Source organism: Plodia interpunctella, chromosome 9 (genome assembly GCF_027563975.2).
Source record: "Plodia interpunctella isolate USDA-ARS_2022_Savannah chromosome 9, ilPloInte3.2, whole genome shotgun sequence".
Classification (NCBI taxonomy): domain Eukaryota; kingdom Metazoa; phylum Arthropoda; class Insecta; order Lepidoptera; family Pyralidae; genus Plodia; species Plodia interpunctella.
Genome location: NC_071302.1, coordinates 8,178,409 through 8,199,245, shown reverse-complemented (window position 1 = coordinate 8,199,245; position 20,837 = coordinate 8,178,409). Strand labels below are relative to the sequence as shown.

The window sequence follows — 20,837 nt, the reverse complement described above, 5'->3', positions numbered from 1 at the left end:
GTAAACGTCATGTATAATAAAGCAAACTTGACGAAGCACGATGGTTTATCAGACATGAAGTTACTGAGTGGGATTTCAGTCGTCAAGTCGGCGCGTCTTTGTTATACATACTTTTTTAATACTGTGTGACTAAACTTTGCAATAATTTATTTATTGAAAGACCTGAAAAATAGTTTGATTTTTTTTCTCGCAACGATTTAAAACAGGCTGGTAGTACATGCTCTTACAGTGACAAATAAAAAATGTATCACACTACTTTTTAAACAACCGGTCAATTGACAAAATTATTGGTTAATCATTATTTGTAGAATGGACAAATATGCGGTTGTACTGTAAATTTACCGACATTGATGCATCGCCGATTTATTTTAGGTACACTACATGTCCGCCTGCAGTCATTGCGGTACACCCGTCAACAATTATACATATATATTTAATTATGTACATAAAAGGTGTTATACAGTGACGAATTTATGACGTGTAATAAGTTTATTAAAGATTGTTTTTATATTGTGTATGCACAATATAAATTTTAAAAACAATGCAGTGTTTGTCTGTAAGAGGTTATGCAATAAGTTTTTTTTTACAATGGTGTTGACAAACAAAATAATATAATAATAATTAATGGTCTTTAAAAAACTTTATACACAGTTTAAGATAACAGTTTAATACAAATAATTTGGAATTTTAAATTATGTGTTTAGTTTAAGTTTGTAAATTTTTGCTTTAAAAGCTCAAGCTTTATGAATAAATCCAATATTTGTAAAATTATCAATGAAATAATTAATTTAAGGTATTTTAAGAGAAACAAACTGTGAAATATTAATTAATGTTACTATAATAAAATAATAATCACCGAACATAAGACTGAAATTTTATTTCTAAGTCGAAGTACGTTACTCAATTGTATCATTAAAAACATTTGTTTCGTAAAAAGCTTTTTCGTGAATATAATTTTAGTTCGAATATTTAATAGAATTTGGTCATGTTAAATTTTGAATTCTAGTCACACTTTTATCTCACGACATTGCTTCATTATTAAGACCGTGTTATCATTGCCACTAACGAGCTTGTTAAAACCATTGTTGTATTAAAAATTCTCACATTTACTGGTATTAATAGACGTATATGTTATTCAATATTCACTATTTTTATAAATCGATCTTGTCACCAAATCAATCATCATCACAAAAACTTTATAAATACTTTTTATGAAAAGAAAGTTTTTATAAAAACTTTGGTAGTAAAAATAGTGAATACTGAATAATATATATGTCGATTATTACCAGGAAATGTGGGAATTTTTAATACAACAATAGTGGGTATATTACTTGGACGGTAGCTGGACGAAGTCAAAGAATATTAAGTACTCAAACTCAACTGTTGTTTCAAAACGACACGTTTCTTCCTTTATTAATCAAATAAATCCAATCCATTCATAAAAAAAGTTAAACGTAACGGGATTTATTATTGTTTTTTTTTATTTAACGTACGCATACGAACGAGTATAAAAGAATATTTTGTTTACTCATTTTATTTCTTTTTTTCGAGTCGAAACGGCACACAAGTAATATTAATTTAGATATCTTACCGTAAGCAATAGATTGGACGGACGCTCTACTTCAGTATTTAATCTAAGCTTATCTACAGTAATTCATATGTTGGAATGTCGGTGTGTTCGTGACGAAATGCATTTGGAAAGTGATTTTTCAGCTGGAGAGTGTGTCCATCTATCAACGTCTAGAGAATTCGATATCTTCCGCGTTTGCCCCGGATTCTTTCTACATCGCTATAACAGCCCTGGAAATATTACATTTTTTCCAGCGTTTTGGATGTAGATTTAAATTTACCAAAGATAGATCTACTTTTTCTTACGAGTCCTATATACATACATGTAAACAACCTTCAAATTATTTATGGTTGAATTTTATTGAATATTACTTAGTTGAAATCTATACATTTCTGAAGTAAAACATTTGTTTTACCACGAAAGTAATTTCCTAAAAAGTCTATTTTAATTTACAAACATAGCTGTAAAATCATAAAAAGACTCGGTAAGATTGTTTACATAATAAGACTTCAAGAAAAAACCGAATTTTACGTATAATCTAAATAAAGTTCGAAGAAAACTATTTTAAACTATTTCCATTGTGGGGAACAATACTTTTCTTACTTTTATTTTACACCACAACGACATCAACGTTTTTTTTTCTAATGCTGCAGCATTCTATTGCGGTATTGAGGTTTCCCAAGTCAATAAAAATAGCAACATTATTTTTTTGTAGGTTTTTACCTACAAGACGCGATTGATTCAGAACTAATAGTTTTATTTATTCGACATTACTTATGTAAAAAAGAAACAATGTTCACATTATTTGTTGTTTGTACAAAAGTCAATCTAACATTCTACCATCACTTGAATAAATAAATGTAATAATGATACATATTAAAAAAAAATAAACTGTTGTATAATTGCAATTATAAAATTGTATTAAGACCTCAATTAACATTGTAGCGTAAAATTTTATACATGTACGAGCCTATAGACCGACGGTTTTATTCGTTGCTTCTTGGTGCTGATTGACGAGAGCTAAACCGTGTTCGCATAAAGCATTTAATTCCTTATCATAATATCTTAAGGTCTCTATTTGCGCAACTTATGTAGCAAACACGACGAGCTGCGACCAAATCTCAATTTGGATTAATAACATAATAAATCGGAAAAATATATTTTTTTGCTTCACTTTATCAAAAAGTCTACTGTGGCTATTACGTGGCCCATTCATTTTGGAAATTAAGTCCATCTGTTAAGTTGAGAGAAGATAAATACAAGTGATGGCTCCCCACGGAATAACTTTTCGTTGATTGATCAATTTAACATCCGAACAAAAGTAGTAGGTATAGGCAAGCGAGGGTAATATTTGTATTTTTTCGTATATCAAGTGTATGTAAGATATTTTTTTAATTTTTCTATTCATGCCAAAGGCACTATTTGTAATATTCCACGTGTATTTTCAACAAAGCTTTCTTGTGATAAACTGTATGCCATATTTTTCTACCATAGGCAGGGCATTCACCTTACTAGATATTAGGTATGCTGGGCATAAAAATAAAATATTCCGTAAAAGACGTATTTTGTCACTGTCTAAAATAAAAACCGTCTGCCCACATCGTGGCACATCAACCTTTTACTGCATATGAGATAGAGATTTAGTACAGTTTCGCATTGTCAACGGCAACTTGGACTGAACTATGCTAGTTTTATTACAGATATTATTTGTATCGATTATACAATAGTTGTTTGTCTGGACGGCTTTGTATGTTACCTATAAGCCTACAAAATCACACATATTACGTGGTAGTAATTACGTAATATTAAAACTGTGGAACTGGAGCTTCATGACTAAGTTGTTATCACAGATTTTGTACACAAGTTTTTCCAGTGGCCCTCATTCAAATATCTGTGGATGTACAAAAACCACTTATTCCAACACACTAGAGTACATTACATGACAGACACAATAATAATAAACTTACAATGCTTAATTAATCAGGTACCTTTGTGTTTCTATCAGGTACGGTAAGTAGTATGATCAAGCATAACGCTTAATGCTAAAGATCAACATAATTTATCGAATTCCAAGCTGGTTTATAACTGTATATGAGTCAAACTGACAATATCGACAAAGGAATTTAAGTGATGTAAGCGCTTGTTTTAGCAAGAATTCTAAAATTCGGTAATATTTTGCATAATTACGACGCGACGTTATGTTATTATCATAGTGTCGTAAGTTGATTGCTGGGTCTGTCCGGCTTGCAAAGTGAATAGATGAGGTTATTCTTGTCATTGGGATAATTTCTTATATATTTCTTATTTTCATATCACATCACTTGAATCAACGCAAAGCTGAGATAGATCGCTAACTAGAAATATGCTTGTTCTATTTCTAGTTCTATCCTAGAACATTTCTTTCGATCAACTAAGAAACATTTTATCTGATATAAAGAAAGTTAGCATCAAGAGAGTAATTTTTGTACGAAATCAAGAGTCCCCAAAAGATACACAAGGTAACAAATTGGCTATAAAAAGCTAACAAAGCTGTGGGTAAGCATTCCGGTCAAAGCTGTAAATCCCGCGCCTGGCCATAAATCCGGCCAGAAATATCGAAAGCCGTGTAATACAGTTAGGCTCAGATTGTCCGGGATAAGTCCCATAGGACTGCCCACGTCCCTGGTAGACGGGGAGGCTGAACCACTCATTGAAACAATTTATTAAATAATCTGGTATTACTGTGTCCTAAGTTTGTTTACTGATGACTAAAATATATTTACGTCGTGCTCTGGGGCGGAGCCACTTGTTTATAAACTACAAAAGTACTCATTTTACTTATCGAAAGTGGACAGAATGAAGAAGTTTGTACGTACTTTGGGAAAACAGACGAAATTTTAAAACTGGACCAAACTGGAAAGTAGTCTATTCGTTCCGGAGGGATAGCACTGAAGTAACTAATTAGTTTTTGAAACTATTTATTTCGCATATTTTTATTTAACTTTAATGACAGACTAGAGTATAACCTTTGAGTGCTCCCATTTAAATTTACATACAACACTTGTACATAGTTCATTTTCTACAAAAATAAGTGAAGCATCTCAGAGTCCATTCTGAATACATTAAAATGCGCGTTACATGATTACCTCTTTCATTGGCCATTTTCGGGATAATGCCTCCATTCTATTGATGTTCGGAGTTTCGGATCTTTGTGGATCTCGATGAAGATTCAGATTCACTGAGCCTTTGATGATTCGCAGACTATTCAATAAATGATATGTAGTATATTGGCACGAGTATTTCAGATATTTATTGCAAATATCTATCTATCAGATGGTGCCGAATTGTTCTCTATTTCAATGGAAAATTTTGCAATTATGTTTCGTAGTTGATTTATTTCTGTTGAGAAATAGTAATAATATACCACATAATAATGTTCCCAATTAATTAAATGTACTTTAACATTTGTTTCATTGAAATCTATATATTATTCGCATAACTATTATGTTGTCAGTAGTATGGAATAATTAGTTGTGTGTTGTCGAAAAAAATCACATTACTACCTTAAACTATAAAGTGACAGATATAAAAATTTATTCCGACTAGACACAGCAACGTATCACCTTCACTCAACTGCAGGTCTGTATGTACTGTACGACTGATCAAGAGTTCTGTCTGACCACCGAGGGTATGATGCCTCTCAACTTGTATGATGATGCGGCCCCAAGCATTTTCAGCTCGCATGTATATTTATGTATGTATATTATAATGTAGGGTACATACAATGATGCTAGATGGTAGTGCTTGCGAAGGTACTATTTTAGCTTCAGCGCCCTTCTGATACTGGCGTCTAAGTTCATTAGTGTAAGGGTTAATTACCTTACCTGCATGGTAATAGGGACTAAATCCTAATAACTAATGTAACCTGTTTTGCACACCGTAATAAATAAATAAATTCACAATTAATTTGGATACTTTGACGATCGGATTGGAGAAATTCTGTGTATGTGTGTACACGGATTTTCTTTATATGTTCCAACCATGCCCCGCGCGCCGTAGCGGTATATTACGGGTATTTAACAGTTGCTGATTACTTTCATTCCATCTGGCCCGTCCGGTTTTCTGCCGGCCTTCGTTCGGTATCTGTACTTGACCAGATTTCATTGCCATTGGCGGTGATCAGGTACCACGATCGGATGCTATTAATTAATTCGAGATTTGAAATCGAAGTAACTTACTAATGACGTATATAATTTTGGCATCATTTTTTATCATCCGATAAAGTAATTAGATGTAATAAATTGTATTAAGTACTATTCTTCTTCTTTTTGACCTTATCTCACTCATGTGGGGTCGGCACAGTATGTAAGTTCCTTCCATTTCGTTCTATCATTTGCCATATCCATTGATACTCCTTTCCTGTTCATACTATCCTTGACACATTCCATCCATTTCTTCTTAGATCTTCCTCTATTCCTGGACCCTTTACTTTATTAAGTACTATTATGAGCGTTTAATTTTTTAGATTTTCATTGAAAATAACTAAAGAGGGTTCGTCTTTGAAGCTCTGCTCTTCGGCGAAAATATACCTAATGATCGAGTGAATATACCTAATGAACAAGTTAGGTAAATGTTATCGAGTAAAAAAGTATAGCATTTATTTCTTATATAAACGAGGCTTTAGATTACTAGGTAATTTTGTTTTAAACACAAGATATAGGGTATACAAACTAGTACCTACTAGAAATGGAACTGTTTACAAAGTCCGTTGAAACGAGCTTCTAGTAAAACGGCAAATCAAGTCTAACTGTTTCTTTTTCCCTAAAGGGCTGTGGCCAAAGATGGGTTTACGCCCGGGCTTTTGCTGGACATAATTGCATTGTTTTTGGCAATGCAAGATTTTGAATCTAATGAAAATAGCGAGCGAGATTCTTGTGTCAAACTTGGGTCAGTATTAGTATTAACTAAAATTTTAACATAGTTAACTAGTTTTATATCCTTATATACATTATAAAAAGAAATCCCCATGTCGCGTCTGTCTGTATGTACGCGATAAACTCAAAAACTACCGAACTGATTTATGTGTATTTTCGAGCATAGCCAAGACGGGCCGCTAGTTTTTATTAAAAATACAACAGCTTAGTCTGGATACAACAACCACAATATTCCTACAATAGATGATTCGCACACATCGCAGGTACCCCTTTAGGGTAATCTCTTGATGCGCATACGCGCGACGTGCACGCATTTTTTTGCGTCTTACCGCAAACCCTTAATAAATACATTTTAGTACTAAAAATCAGGACGTGCAGCTAAAATCGCTTATAACCATCTCACGTGGTTTGCTTAGTACCGCTGCGGTAACGTGTACCGCGGCAAATAAAAGCAAGGCAAGAACTTAATTACCGTTCAGATCATAAAGGTAAAGCCCTGAGGCTTAAAGCTCTCGCCTGTCGCTTTCATACATGTTGGTTACAAAGTTTGTTAAGCTCTAGAGCATTTTCTATCAATTATTATAAGCTGGTTCACTTTCGTGAACGACTAATCTTGTGTCGAGAAAAATGGCTATTAAATTTTATGTTTAATTTCCGTTTGCAAAAAGATGGTTATTTTAAATGCGGTCTGTTGCTATTTTGTTAATTCTTATTTTATGGATTTCGAAATAGAGAAGTTAGTAATAGTATCCTAATTGATTTTTATGATATTCAGGATGAGAACCGAATTTTATATGACTAGGTACCATAACTACTTAACTTTTACATTATTTTTTTATTAGGTATATTTGACATATAATTTCACATTGTTTTTTCTTTTATATAGGCCCACTATGGCACAGCATATAACAGAGCTGGTTACCTTATCGGCTTCCGTTTAAAATTGAGTGTATATTAGTATAGGCGTAAAATGCAAAACGTGTTAGCCGAATAAAGTTTTTTTTTCTTTACTTCGGGTTCTAATTGAGATCTCATACATATATTGATTTATATTGTCCCTACTCTCCACCGTTTCAACTATATATGCACACAAAAAATCTCATTCATTAATTGCTGCGATCATTATTTGCTCCGATTTGACGTGAAAGAAGGACACACGTAAATAACCAAGTTTATATCACTCTGGCTGTCTTTTTCAATTATTTTTCAATTATCTCTACACGTGTAAGTCGCCAGAAATATGCTATTGAAGTTTTACATTCACAGTTTAAATAGAGTGAGTTGCACTAGTCAACTTTGACTTTAACTTTAACCTGCGCGTCGCCGTCGTTTCGATAGAATGGCGTATTTTTTTTCCGAAAAAGATACGCTTTATCGCTAATTATTTATATAAAGTTAATGTCAAAAATCTAAATAAATCAAGAACGAAAGCTAGGTAAATAAAAAATGGTAGCAATACTCAATATTTCACAAGTAATTGGTTGTAGCAGCTATTGACGATGTTTGAAACAACATCTGAATAGAATTCACTGTTCGCAAATTTTAAAATATTTCGTCAATAAAATAGCAGAGTGCCATGTGAGAGTCAAACGAATTTTTCATCCAATTAGAACAGTTAACATTTGGTTGATATTTTTTAAAGTATTAAACTTTTATCTGCTCAGAACAATACATATTACGCAATTTTTTCTAAACGACGACGGCGCACAGGTCAAAGTTAACGTCAAAATTGTCTGGTGCAATCGACCCTTAGTTTCACGACCGTCAGATTGTCCTAAATTTAGCTGAAGCTGATTATATAATATACAATTTGTTTCCTTGTCCAGTTTTATTTAAATGAGAAATAAATTGATAATACATAGGTATACTATTAGGTGAGAGTCGTCAATATTGAGTTGTGAGGTGAGGGAATTATTCCAGGAAAGGGTCAATTTAACAAGAAGGGCTTCTATTATTTTATTGTAATAACCGGTGTTACTCATATTATTATTAAGCTATCGAGATTGATGTAACCACTTAGTTATGATATAGTACGGTGAATTATTATCCCATAACACGAGTCTCGAACTTACTTTTCGGCTAATAATATTTATTTATAGTAGTACCACACATCCTAATTCACACACATACCATTTGTACTATTTATAGGACAAAAGATGATATTATTAGTACTTAGCATAAAAATAGCTCATACATGTTATTGTTTGTTCATCTTCTAAAAGGTTTGCCTGCAGACTATTCGGAAAATATTGCTGTGCAGGCAATATTTACATGGAAATAGCCCGCGGAACTTTGATGAAAATATCTTTGTGGTGAAATTGGAAACACACGATTTTAACGTGCGGTATTTTTTAGTGGACCTAAATATGACAAACGCATGGTATTGTACTACTGGCAATTTATATTCTATTCGATAAAAAAAAACAATTGTGTTCTTTTTTATTTAACGTACCTCTAAATTTAAAAATGGAACCCTTAGAGTGGGTTTACTAGTCATTCTAGATTTTACAAGGGTCAAGGATGCGGTATATACGTAAGGTAAACCGGTACGGGTGTGTTGACTATATTTAAAATCATGAAAAATGGCAAGATTATACATTCGCAAATCATAAACATTTATAATGTAAATACATAACAAAAAAGCTAATTTTACGTAACCCTCAGTGGGAATCCAACCCGCACTTGACTGGTTTTTTATTGTTTTCCTGAACGAACATAGCACAGATTGCAAGTGACAATTCTGACATGCCTATCCCGTTCAGTATTCGCGGCATACGTTTTGCAATCCTATAGAAAAATACGACTGAATAAATTCACAACGTTTTGTTTCTAAAATATTTTCTCTTTTTCTGGAACGCAAATGTTATTACAGTTTCGTTTCGAAAACTTTTTTATCGGTAACGATTTTTTCACTGTTGCTGCTGCTTTTTGACCAATTTTTCATTATGAGCGAGTTTTAGCGTACTGTACCTCAATATATAAAACCTATATATACTATAAACGTTCCCTTTCCCTTCCTTACCTGTCTGCCAAGGCTTTTTTTAATAGGAATACTAGATTTCAGATTTATTTATTGCAAGTAACAAGTCTGAAGTTAGCACATAAAAGAAGTTTATTAAAAAAAAATGCCAAACGCTTTTATTGTATCCATAGAGCTCTTGATGCAATCAATGCGTGACAAATAAAAAAAACGAATAAAAAAATTTTTTCGGTTCACTGCACTAGCATAAATCAAACTTGACTGTATTTTTTTAATTCGGCTTTAATAGTTTTGAAAATTAGTAAAAAAAAAAAATGGAGTGGTTTGCCATTGCCTTTTCCATTTACTATCGCTCCATTATTCCAGCAATGTATGCTTAACGCCATTTTATTTTACAGGATGTTAGTACAAACAATATTATCTTTTGATTCAGAGGGGCTTATTTCAGCGCTTGCTGATATAGTATCTGATAACCTATATGTAACATATCGAACAGATAGCGTTAAAAATTTTGTTGAGTAGGGCTAACTGGCCAATCAGGTAGATTTTTCTAACGGTTAGTTTATCCGTCAGATTACAGTATGATAACTTATGAGAAAGTGGTGCAACGCAGGTTCTAAGTGAATAGAATCCCAAAACCGATGTAAAATATTACAACATCTAGAAAATACAACAAAAACATTGTATTTATTTATAATAAATATACCATATTATTTTTTAAATAAAAACTACATTACAAGATCATTACAAAGGATTATATGTATGTGTATGTGTATAAGTAATTTGTTCGAGACTAGAATAATGAAGGATTTTCTTTGATGTGAACGTTTTGTCATAATACGACCCGTCTAAAACAATAACGAGATTATTCTAGGAAACTTTTGTTAGGCACTAATCCTATTAGCGATTGAATATAAAAAAATGAATTTGAAGGGTTTTTTAGGGTTCCGCAGTAACTCTTATAGTTTCGCCAGAGTCCGTCCGTACGTCCGTACTTTAGAATCATGTAATTTGGTATGGGTATACACATTAATCACGTCGTACAATGGTCAAATAAAATCTTGAAAAAAAGGACAAATTTTAGGGTACCTCCCCTGTAAGTGAAGTGGGAATAATTTATTTACTCACCTTTTCTATAGTATGCAAACGTTTTTTACTAAAATTCTTTGTCTAGTGTGACATAATCTGTTAAAATATTTTTTTAATTTTCGGTAAGAAAGAAATGAATAAAATATGAGGTAGGATAGGGAGTAATCGCCTTAACTGCGGCGTCTTAAAAATAATTAGTTAAATCGGTCCACCGATGTAGATTAAAAACTTTTTTATAAAGAAATGGATTCTTATTTTATAGTCTATTTTAAGATATTTAGTCAATATATAATATTGTGAAAGTAGAGTTTTCCTCATATTAAAAGAAGAAAAAATACCCCTGGTTCATTGACACGTATCGAGATGAGCAAAGTAATGTCAGTAATTGGCGAAATTATCTCCTATTACCCTCTGGCAACTTCTAGCCTCCTTTACACTTCAGGTCCCGCAAACTTGGCCCAATTATTATTTGACCGAATATTTTTTAGCTTGCGAACTTCTAAGGAATTCTTATAAGGTCATTGCCAAGACCAAGTTAATTGGAAAGTATTTTTCAACTACAAATCAGTAATATGTCTTTTCATCGTGCTCTAATTTAATTAAAGTACCTAATTCAATTTAAGTTTTTTTACCATATTGTCTACAGTAAAACTCACACATCAACTTGAATGACACGCACTATGCTTACGCTTAATAGCTACAATTTTGTTGATTTATATAAACTTGATTGCTTAAGTTTAAAAGCTAGCAATACGTGGACTACATGCTATAAGGCATTTTCAAGCATTTTCCATTTTTTTTCCATCCTCTAAGACTGATTTAAAACGCGAATGAAGTCGTGTACACTCAGAATATTATAATAATCCGCCTACATTTATCCCATTTCAGTGTCAATTTCTTCCACTCTTTTACGGTCTGATGACAACTGTTCTGATACCTTCTTATTAACAATATCGTGGCGAGGTGCATTATCATTCCACTCAATTCTTATTCGGCCTTGAAAATAAATTATTTATTTCAGTTTATTACATCATTGGAAGCAGATACAATACATCAATTAATTGTATTAAAACAACTTCGTTTACTTGAAGTTTGAGTACATCGGAAAATGAATATATTCTTTAATTAAAGGTCAGCCAAGTTTCGTGCCCTAAAGTGTAGTCGGTTATACTGAGTTTCATAGGGGCGTAGTTTTTGCTCATATTACCTACGTATATTTTACTAGGTGAGACGAAAACATTTCTATTTCATTAGGGTAATGAAATGAGCGCTGGCTGGTCTGCAAGGTTATATAATATCGTTTTATTTTCGTGGAGTGGATACGAGTAGATGAGACATAACGTGGGCATACGTTTGTTGAATGTTTTTTTTTAACTAACTCAATTCAAAGGAGATAAATAATTTAGCCAGAGGTATGCAATCATCTAATATAGAAAATGAAATATCTTTTTTTTTTAAGTTTAGCATGAGAGCGAGGCAAATGTAGAAGATAATACTAATACAATTGTATGGTTTGAAAATGATTTTGTTATTCTCTATTTGCATAACTATAATTACATTTTCGTAAATCTACATCTACTTTTTATATGTAAAAATTAATTAGTATGTAAAAATTAAACAGATTTTCCTTTACAATAAAAAAAATGTTGAAATATTTTTTAGAAATGCCAACGCGTTTAAATGCAACATATTTGTTTATAAAAATAGCCACCTGAACTGAAAACTAACATAAATTTCTAGATAGCAAACAGCGAAGTAGTTAAACTCGGTCTTAATATTTCGTACGTGTTTAGCTATTTAAGTATGCCTCGGCAAAACTTCATATCAAAATTTAACCCCGTCCGTGGGTGTTTCAGCAGCACTCTAAAAACAATCTAACTTTCCACTTAGTTCTGCTTGTTCCAAGTTATTATTCAGTGGTTCGCAAACTCGTCGAAACAGCTGTCCATCTGTGATCAAGGTCAGGGTAACGGGACTCCAGACGCCGGACTATTCTGACTCGATCTTATCAGCTTCACAAGTTTTGTTATGACAGGGGCAATGCTCCGGCTTGTCACTTTCCACCGATTCAACCATCCGTCAAATCATTTGTTATTTTATAATTAACAGTCATTTTTCGATTTCTTTAATAAAAATATATGTATATAATAAAAATATATCCTATTATTATTCTTCTAATTATGAAGTATAAGTATTTTTATTTATAAAATCGAAAAAAAGTCTGTTAATTATATATATAGCTGTCTTACCAGTATGTATTAGAAGGCGGAAAATTTTACATTACCTACTTATGTAAATGTATATCGGTAATGTATAATAGTATATCGGAAATATTTTAATGCAATATACTCGTAGTAAATGTATATAAATGTGTATGTTACAAAAAATAATTAATAATAAATGTGTCACTCTAAAACGATTCTCTCATATATAATGCTCTAAGTATGGAATCTTTAAAGCTAAGTTTTATATAATAAATAAAAAAAAACGAGAAAAGTTAAATGATTGGAAGTGACTCAGTGGTCCAGAATAGGTACACGAGTGGCTGCCTCGTCGATTTCTGAAGCAAGTAGGCAGTCGGGCTTTGCAAGGACCGATTCGTAGAAATATAAACGGTGCTTGACATTTTTCTTGCAATCCATTCAGCTTTTTGTAGACGTTTGAGATTAAATGTTGTTTGGAATTTGTTTTGATCGTTTTATGCGAGTTTGTACAACACTTGCTGAATAGAGGTATAAATTGGGTTTTATGCTAGATACATTTGTTTTGTGTGTGTTTTAAGTATAAAATTAATTGCTTAACCTAAAATATTGAATAATATGGCATACTATAAAGAATTATGTGTTAAAATAGGGGATAAGTGTGTATATCAGTAAACTTATATTAAGTTTCTAGTACCTATAATATAGTTACCTACCCATTTAACTATAAAGTCATTTTAAGTCCCCAGCCACCCCTTTCAGATGTTCCATCATTGACACCATACTTACAAGTTGGTAGCATACTTTATTATACTGTGTCACGCTGCACGTGGTGTAATGCATATAGCATAAGACACGTGCAGCGTGTTATATCTCCTTTGTTGAACTAGGAATGCCCTTTATAAACCTGCGATGAAACATGAACTTTGTATAAATTTTGCTCGTTGTTCACTGAGGCAACGAAGACGCACAGAGAATCCAACAAACTCGTAGACCTAGAACATTACAGACAAACGCACAATACTATCGCACGTTCCTCTATCTACGCAAACATAAATTGCTATATCTTCCTTCGTACACAATAAAGATAACGTGCGCCGTCACGGGCGGCCATTATGAAAATACGTAGAATATTGTCTTAGATGTACATAAGGGTGAGTTGCACTAGTCAACTTTGACGTCGACTTTAACCTACCCCTCGGCGTACTTTGTGTTTTTCTGTGCAGGTTAATGTTAAAGCGCTATAAAAATTTCATTTTGACAAAGTGCATATTTTTGGAATTATGATTTTCAAGGTATTTATTTTTCCATACATAAACCAGAGGAGCTCGGTAACTTCTGGACAAAATCCGTCGCTTAAGGGTGGGTTGCACCGTCAACTTTGACGATAAGTTTATGGTGCGCAGATAAACGCAATTTTGTCTAATTATCAACGTCAAATTTGACGGTGCAAGTCACTTTAAACCACGGATATAAAAACATTACGTCTGTGCTTTAAACTCACTTTGGTCCCGAATTTTGCATTGTTGCGCCACAATGGTCTAAGCAAAATGAACTTAACTTTGTGTTGGAATTCTCATATATCAGACTATTCCATGATTCCATCAAGCTATTTGTATTATTTTTATATTATTTTATTATATATTAATTTATTTACTAACTTTTACATTTTCCTATTTTTTCTTTTTCTTTTCGAGTGTGTTAATTACTAACACTAGTGTCAGATTTTATTTATGTCGCCTGGCGGCTTCTGACATGACTTTTACGCTCACCGCATACGCAACCAATTGCGTTTAGTGGCTAATAATCGCATATACACTAGTAAACTAAACTGTCAACCACTGTATAGGTTTTCTCACGAATTTCCTAATAGTAGGTAGCTAATATCATCATCATCAGCCGACCCATATCACACTTTATGTGGGGTCGGTACAGCATGTCAGTCTCCTCCACTTCTGCCTGTCTAATAATAATAGATCTGATTAATTGATTGTTGATAATAATAGTACTTAGCTAATAGATTGTCGTTATAAATCTGTAAGAAAATACACTTTCGAAACCGGTTCTTCAACGAAAAGAAGTTATTAGAGATAGTTTCAAAGGTAAAGGTAAGATTATTTACAGTGATAATAACACTATGGTGGAGCACGCCGAAACTTCAGTAACAATCTAGTAACGGAGCCGAGTCCTCTAGATATTTGCAATGTAATATCAACCTTATGTCTTTGGTACGTGCTTTTGTATTCTGTCTTACCTGTCGTAGAATTAGAATTATAGAAAAGAAAATGACAAGATTTTTTACAAAAAAATATTTTTGTTACAAGACTGAGTTTGTGGAATGATGCCATGGTTTTCCCCAGAAAAAACATCGAGTTTCAGTAATATAAAAAAGTTTTTATTGTTAAGAGACATCATTGCATTCCACATGTAACAAAAAGTCATCTCTGTAAACCGTTGAGCATTTGCACCTTCCGAGTAAACTAGAGGCGCTGTACATTTCTTCATAGATATTTTTTACGCAGGCGCTAGCGATTCCGGTCACTGTAAAGTCATAGTAAAAGTATCATTCATATTATAATAACGCATTGGCAAATTAAACCTGTATGTACAAAATTTCAGTTCAAATATTTGAAGATATTTGCATCAAAATTGAATTGCGAGAAGTTTTGCAAACAAAGCGACATACTACAAAGCGACATACGTACATTGTAAGTGAAATAATTTGTAGAGTAATAGATTATTAGGTACATATGTTACGTATATATGTGTCATTGTCGCGTGTTCCCATGCTGTTGTATTCAGGACTGTGAGGCCGTGAAGCTCGTGTACCTTATATTGTTGTCTATCAACTATCCAAGCTGAATCCCTACTCTGTTTTATATTTATACTGTTTTTAAATTGAGCAAGCACGTTCCGAGAAATATCCTCCCACGTGTTCTTGAGATAAAATAATACATAACAACCTGCCAGGTGCAGTCTCTCAACCCTTGAGGTATATAGGTAAATAGAGACGTCTTTCAGTGTTTGCGTCGATTCCTATTGATATTTCTCGATATAAACTTATAGTAGTAACAAAGTAGAATTCAGCCAATATCCGGATAGTTTGCATATAATGTGAATAGTTATTTTTTTTCAAGTTGTATGCTATCGCATCACCAAAAAAACAACAAAGCTATCGCTTTGTTGTGGTAGCTAATGTAAAAAGGCAAGCATTTATGATTATAAATGCAAGGAATTCCTTGCAGAGATTTCAGGAGATCATTAGTTTAATGAGGTTGAGTTATTTCACGGCTTTCATGCTTGAAGCATGTCAGTTCAATCAATGTTGAAATGTTTTAGCATCTCAATAGATAATTTTTAGTTAATTTAATTGGGTATATTTAGTGAAATAAATCTATAATTTGTACAGCGAAGCGACATCGCACAAAACGTCTTTAGATTGCAGTCGATGTGCTCTCATATAATAGGGCTGCCACTACCAGTACCTAACTAGAACTATTCCGATTGGTTGTGGGAATTGGCTTCGATAGATATGGAATCAAAATTGGTTGTCTAGGAAACGTATCAATAAATTGCTTGAATTGGCTCAATACTAGCTAGTGCAAGCACGATGCTACGCATCGTTTTCGTTCATAGTCGTTAGTCAAATATTTCAGTTTATATGGATTTTTATAATCTCTACGTCGAAAAAGAATGGGTGAATAGTAGAAAAAATATATTTAAACAAGATTTCACAAAAATAATTGATTATATAAAATTTTGGTACGGTATTGTTTGTGATATCTCTGATATCTACATAATAGCCCTTCGTTTTATTTTTTCAGATATCATTACAATCAAATAAGTAGTCGTAGACATTTTTACGGAGCAATATTAAAAAAAATTAGAAATTAAAAATATTTATCTTCTTATTTTTCATTCTATTTTTGTCTCTGGTGACAGCCCTGAGTGTGTACTCGTAAGAATGCTCGCGACATTTGTAAACGATATGTGTTGCTCAGAGGAAAGTGTCTCGTTTCTCATTTGAATCAGAACTGCATTATGCGACGATGCACTGATATTTGCATATGTGTTGAAACGAAATGTCAACGGTACAAAGTTTGAACTCTCTTCTGGTGTTCAGAAAAAATATTTTTGGTTAAAAATAAAATAAATGCACTTATGTTTTTGCTCGTAGTCAAAAATTACAGAACAGTTAGTTAGTTAGTTAGTTAGGTATAAAAATAAATGTTAATAGATAGCGCGTTCTCATCAATAATCACGCATATAAATCTTTGAAGCTTACTAGACTCTAGATGTATGTCCAGGCGAAACCATTCGCAAATAATAATTATTCATTTAAGCCATTATCTAGACGCCCATAAGACGATAAACTATGGGCTTACTCACATCGCTGTATAAATTAGCCGATGCGTGTGCTCAAGCAAATTGTATTAGTTGTGAACTTGCCTTAATGAACTGAAGTTTGTGATTGAGTAGACGTCAATCTTGATCCAAATTGGGTTTTGTTGTGACCACGTCTTTGGGACCAATATTCATAATTATTACGACATATAATGGTGCCAAGCGTTGCACCAGTCAACTTTGACGTTAATTTTTACCTGTGCAGAAAAATGCAAAGTACGCAATTTTATCTAAACATATTAACGTGGTGAAACCCACTTTTAGTCTCATATCTTTGATATTAACAAAATATGGACATCTAAAATATAATACAAAATCGAATCGTAAGATTCCAATTGTAGCTTAACACGTGTCGCCTGATGAAACCCGCGCGCGTGGCCCGTTCTAAATCTGTGAATGAAACTGCTTTTGATTTGACTGATAACACTCTAAACTTTAGGGTGCTGTTATTTGTCACTCAAATAGGCTTTAGCACATGATTTTTTCGTAAAAGTAATTCAATAGTTTTTTTCGGATTCCGCGTAGGTAACCTAACATTCAGCTCAAATACTGGACAAATTAAAATTATACAATTTGTTCATTCCATCGAAACTACACGTGAAACTAAATAAAATATTTTGTTTGAACAGCGTGCAATCCCCCAAGCTGGCATTTGCATGTAAACTACGGTTTAAACCAAGGGACCAAGCGGGAACACATCAATCGAAGTACAAAGTTCACTCCGTGTGGCTTGACACATTTTCACGCTCTAGTACATGGATTAGTTAATAATCTAAATGGAAAATCGATAGTTTATAATCTATTGGGAACTTATCGACACATGAGTTTCATGATACTGGCGAATCTTGTCGTATTCATATTATTGTTTCTATTTTATTGATGAAATGAAACAAGGGAGTTCTATCATATCCACTTCCGTCCACATGAGGGTATTAAAGCAATGAATATAACAACAGAATGAATAAATTTGGTCGATTATTTTAAATTGAAAAAATCACAAATAAAACTTTAGATTTTTGCCAGTTAATAATTCTTCTTCTTAATGCTCTTGTTACTTTCATGAGATTAATAAGCAATATGTTCGTTTATTTATTTGTATACTGTATTTAATTGAACTTAATTATATTGTTTCAGATATTTAGCAGCCAATAGAGCAACAGGTAAGGGACAACATTGAGATTTCATGTTTTTTTGGTAAAAATGTAAAGAGATGAGACTAATTAAGCAAACTGTGCTAGGAATCGAAACCCTCCAAACGGCTGATTACCACTACGCCACGGAGGTCGCCACATATCTCCTCATTTATTTATCATATTACAGCGTGTTATTACAGGCTTGCAATTAAGGCAATTAAAGCAATTAAGTACGCTAAAACAATATTTATATATAAAGGTAAAAGTGATTAGGATAACAATGTTTTTCGTTCGAGTTCAAATACATTTATGCGAGTGCAACAGTATTAGCAGTTTAAATTGTGACTAACGTTGTGGCAGTAATGCTTCATTTAAAGTATTCCTCTCGAGCACTGAACAAGCTTAGCTCAGAATATGCAACTTCACAACTTTTCCGAAAGCGCGCATTGTTGTTGGATCGCATTTACCGGATTTTGCATTACGCTAAACTCCACCATGTGTTTCAGTTACAACTTCTGTTACGTAGTTATTTATTAAGTTAGTTTCATGTAGCACTAAAGAAGTTTGGATTGGCACATTGCTGCAATTTGTTATTTTTCGTATTAGCGGCCAATGCTACGAGACATAAAAATAAGCGGGTCGAACGGTTATATTTTTAAAGACTGGGTCCAAACATGTGGGTCAAAATGGTTCGCAATCATCTTGTGGTATTTTACAATCCAGTCTTTCCGCTTGGATCAATTGAAGCGAAGAACCGAATACATGAAGTGATCTAACTAATTCATATTTAATTTAAAACTAATAAGACTAATAAGACGATTTCACTGCTGATGACAACAAAAGCGTAACCAAACATGAGTATGCTATCTTTAAACTTTGAATATATATTTTATAAGCAGATCTTGGGCTTTGGGGCATCACAGAAAATGAAACTGTGAACACGCGAGAATGATCGATCGTACATATTTTTAGCTTAATAAGTATCAACTTATTGAGCTAAAAATATGTATGTAGATAGTGAAACACTGTCCATTTTTTCCTCTGAGAAGCTGCATTCATAAAGAAATTTACAAAACGATCCAGAATCCCAAAATTCCCAGCAAAACGAAAACACAGGATGTAGCCAGTTTTATTCTTTTTCTTTCGTATCCAATCGCAGCTCTTTGCATAAACAAAGTTTTAATTTAGTCTGATTCAGAGCGATCGTTCACTGCAAACAGAATTGGAAGTGATCCACAAATCACCGCTAACATCCTCACGTCCATACAAGTATTTACCTCAGTCCAATAACCAATGGCTACCTAACTAACGTGCATATAAATGCGTATGAATTTAAAAATGTTGCTCATACCTGCTCAAGGTGAGTGATGATAAATACAACGCGAGAAATATTAAGGAGAAATGAGAATTGCTTAGAACAGCGTTGTTTGTTAATATTTCTCTTAAAAGTTTATTAAATATTATTTCTTGCTTCTTATGAGGAAGGTTTCTTTTCATTAATAAAAAAAAAGTTTATAGTCATAATATTTATGGTTTTAGAGAATATTTTTTCACAATTTTAATCCTAAAGTAAAACAACCATCAACTAAAATATTTTTCACACGGATAACAAATATATGATGGTAAAAAATATAAAAATCTAAACATATATAACTAGTAAAAACACGACAAGTATAACAGCTATAGTATGTAGATTAATGTGTATATATCATAGATGAAAATAATCGAAAACTTTAGTTTTTACGTTACTTTTTAAATAACATGGGAGCGGACTACCGCTGAATAGAAGTAGTCAAAACTCTTCCACATGTATTTACTAACATATTCCATATTTACCATAGGTGCGCATTCCAACTATAGCAAAGTTTATTTAGAGTGAAACTATAATACGAGGAATACGCGTTTACCAGGGCCCAATCAGAACATCGACATGTAACACACCCGCGACATTCCCAGGACACGAATGGGAGATAAATCTATTTACGGTAGATTTGAACTGCAACCCCTCTGTCTAGTTTCTTCTGGACCCTCAAGATTCGAGCCAAAAGTAAAGAAAAAGAGCCCGTCCTATACACGACATTTACACTGGCAAATGGAGCTTCCAAAAATGTTACATTGCAAGTGTTTGTTGGTCTGGTAGATAGACATAAGATGTGGCTATATGTTAGTAAGATATTTTTATATTATATACGGGAATTTGCCTGAGTGTTTCCATATAAAAAGAGCGTGTTTATTTATAATTTTGTTTAATTTTTGAAGGTCCATTTGGGACGGGTTTTTAATGGGCTGTTCGTACAGGTCCAATCATGTAGGTGAGGTCGAATTTTGAAGGTCCAGTAGGAAGTAGAGACCCTCAAAGGTAACGAACCAACAAACTGAAGCATATCTCATGAACTATATGGGGGAATCAAACGGTATTGTTTTTCCTCAATACGCTGTTTTTTGCACTATTACTGTGTATGATGTACGTTACATACATACATACACGTTACGTACATCACACACAATAAAAGCGCAACTTTACTTTCGCCTTTTCGTGTTTGAACT

General features: G+C 33.0%; 1 protein-coding gene across 1 annotated transcript in view; it reads left to right on the top strand.

The window, feature by feature from the left end:
- LOC128672504 (uncharacterized protein) overlaps nucleotides 1-20,837 on the top strand; it is an 84,646-nt gene that overhangs the window by 24,198 nt on the left and 39,611 nt on the right. The window contains exon 2 of the mRNA XM_053749702.2: nucleotides 18,292-18,317. The gene's annotated coding sequence lies outside the window, so the exon portion shown is untranslated. The remainder of the gene's footprint in view (nucleotides 1-18,291; nucleotides 18,318-20,837) is intronic.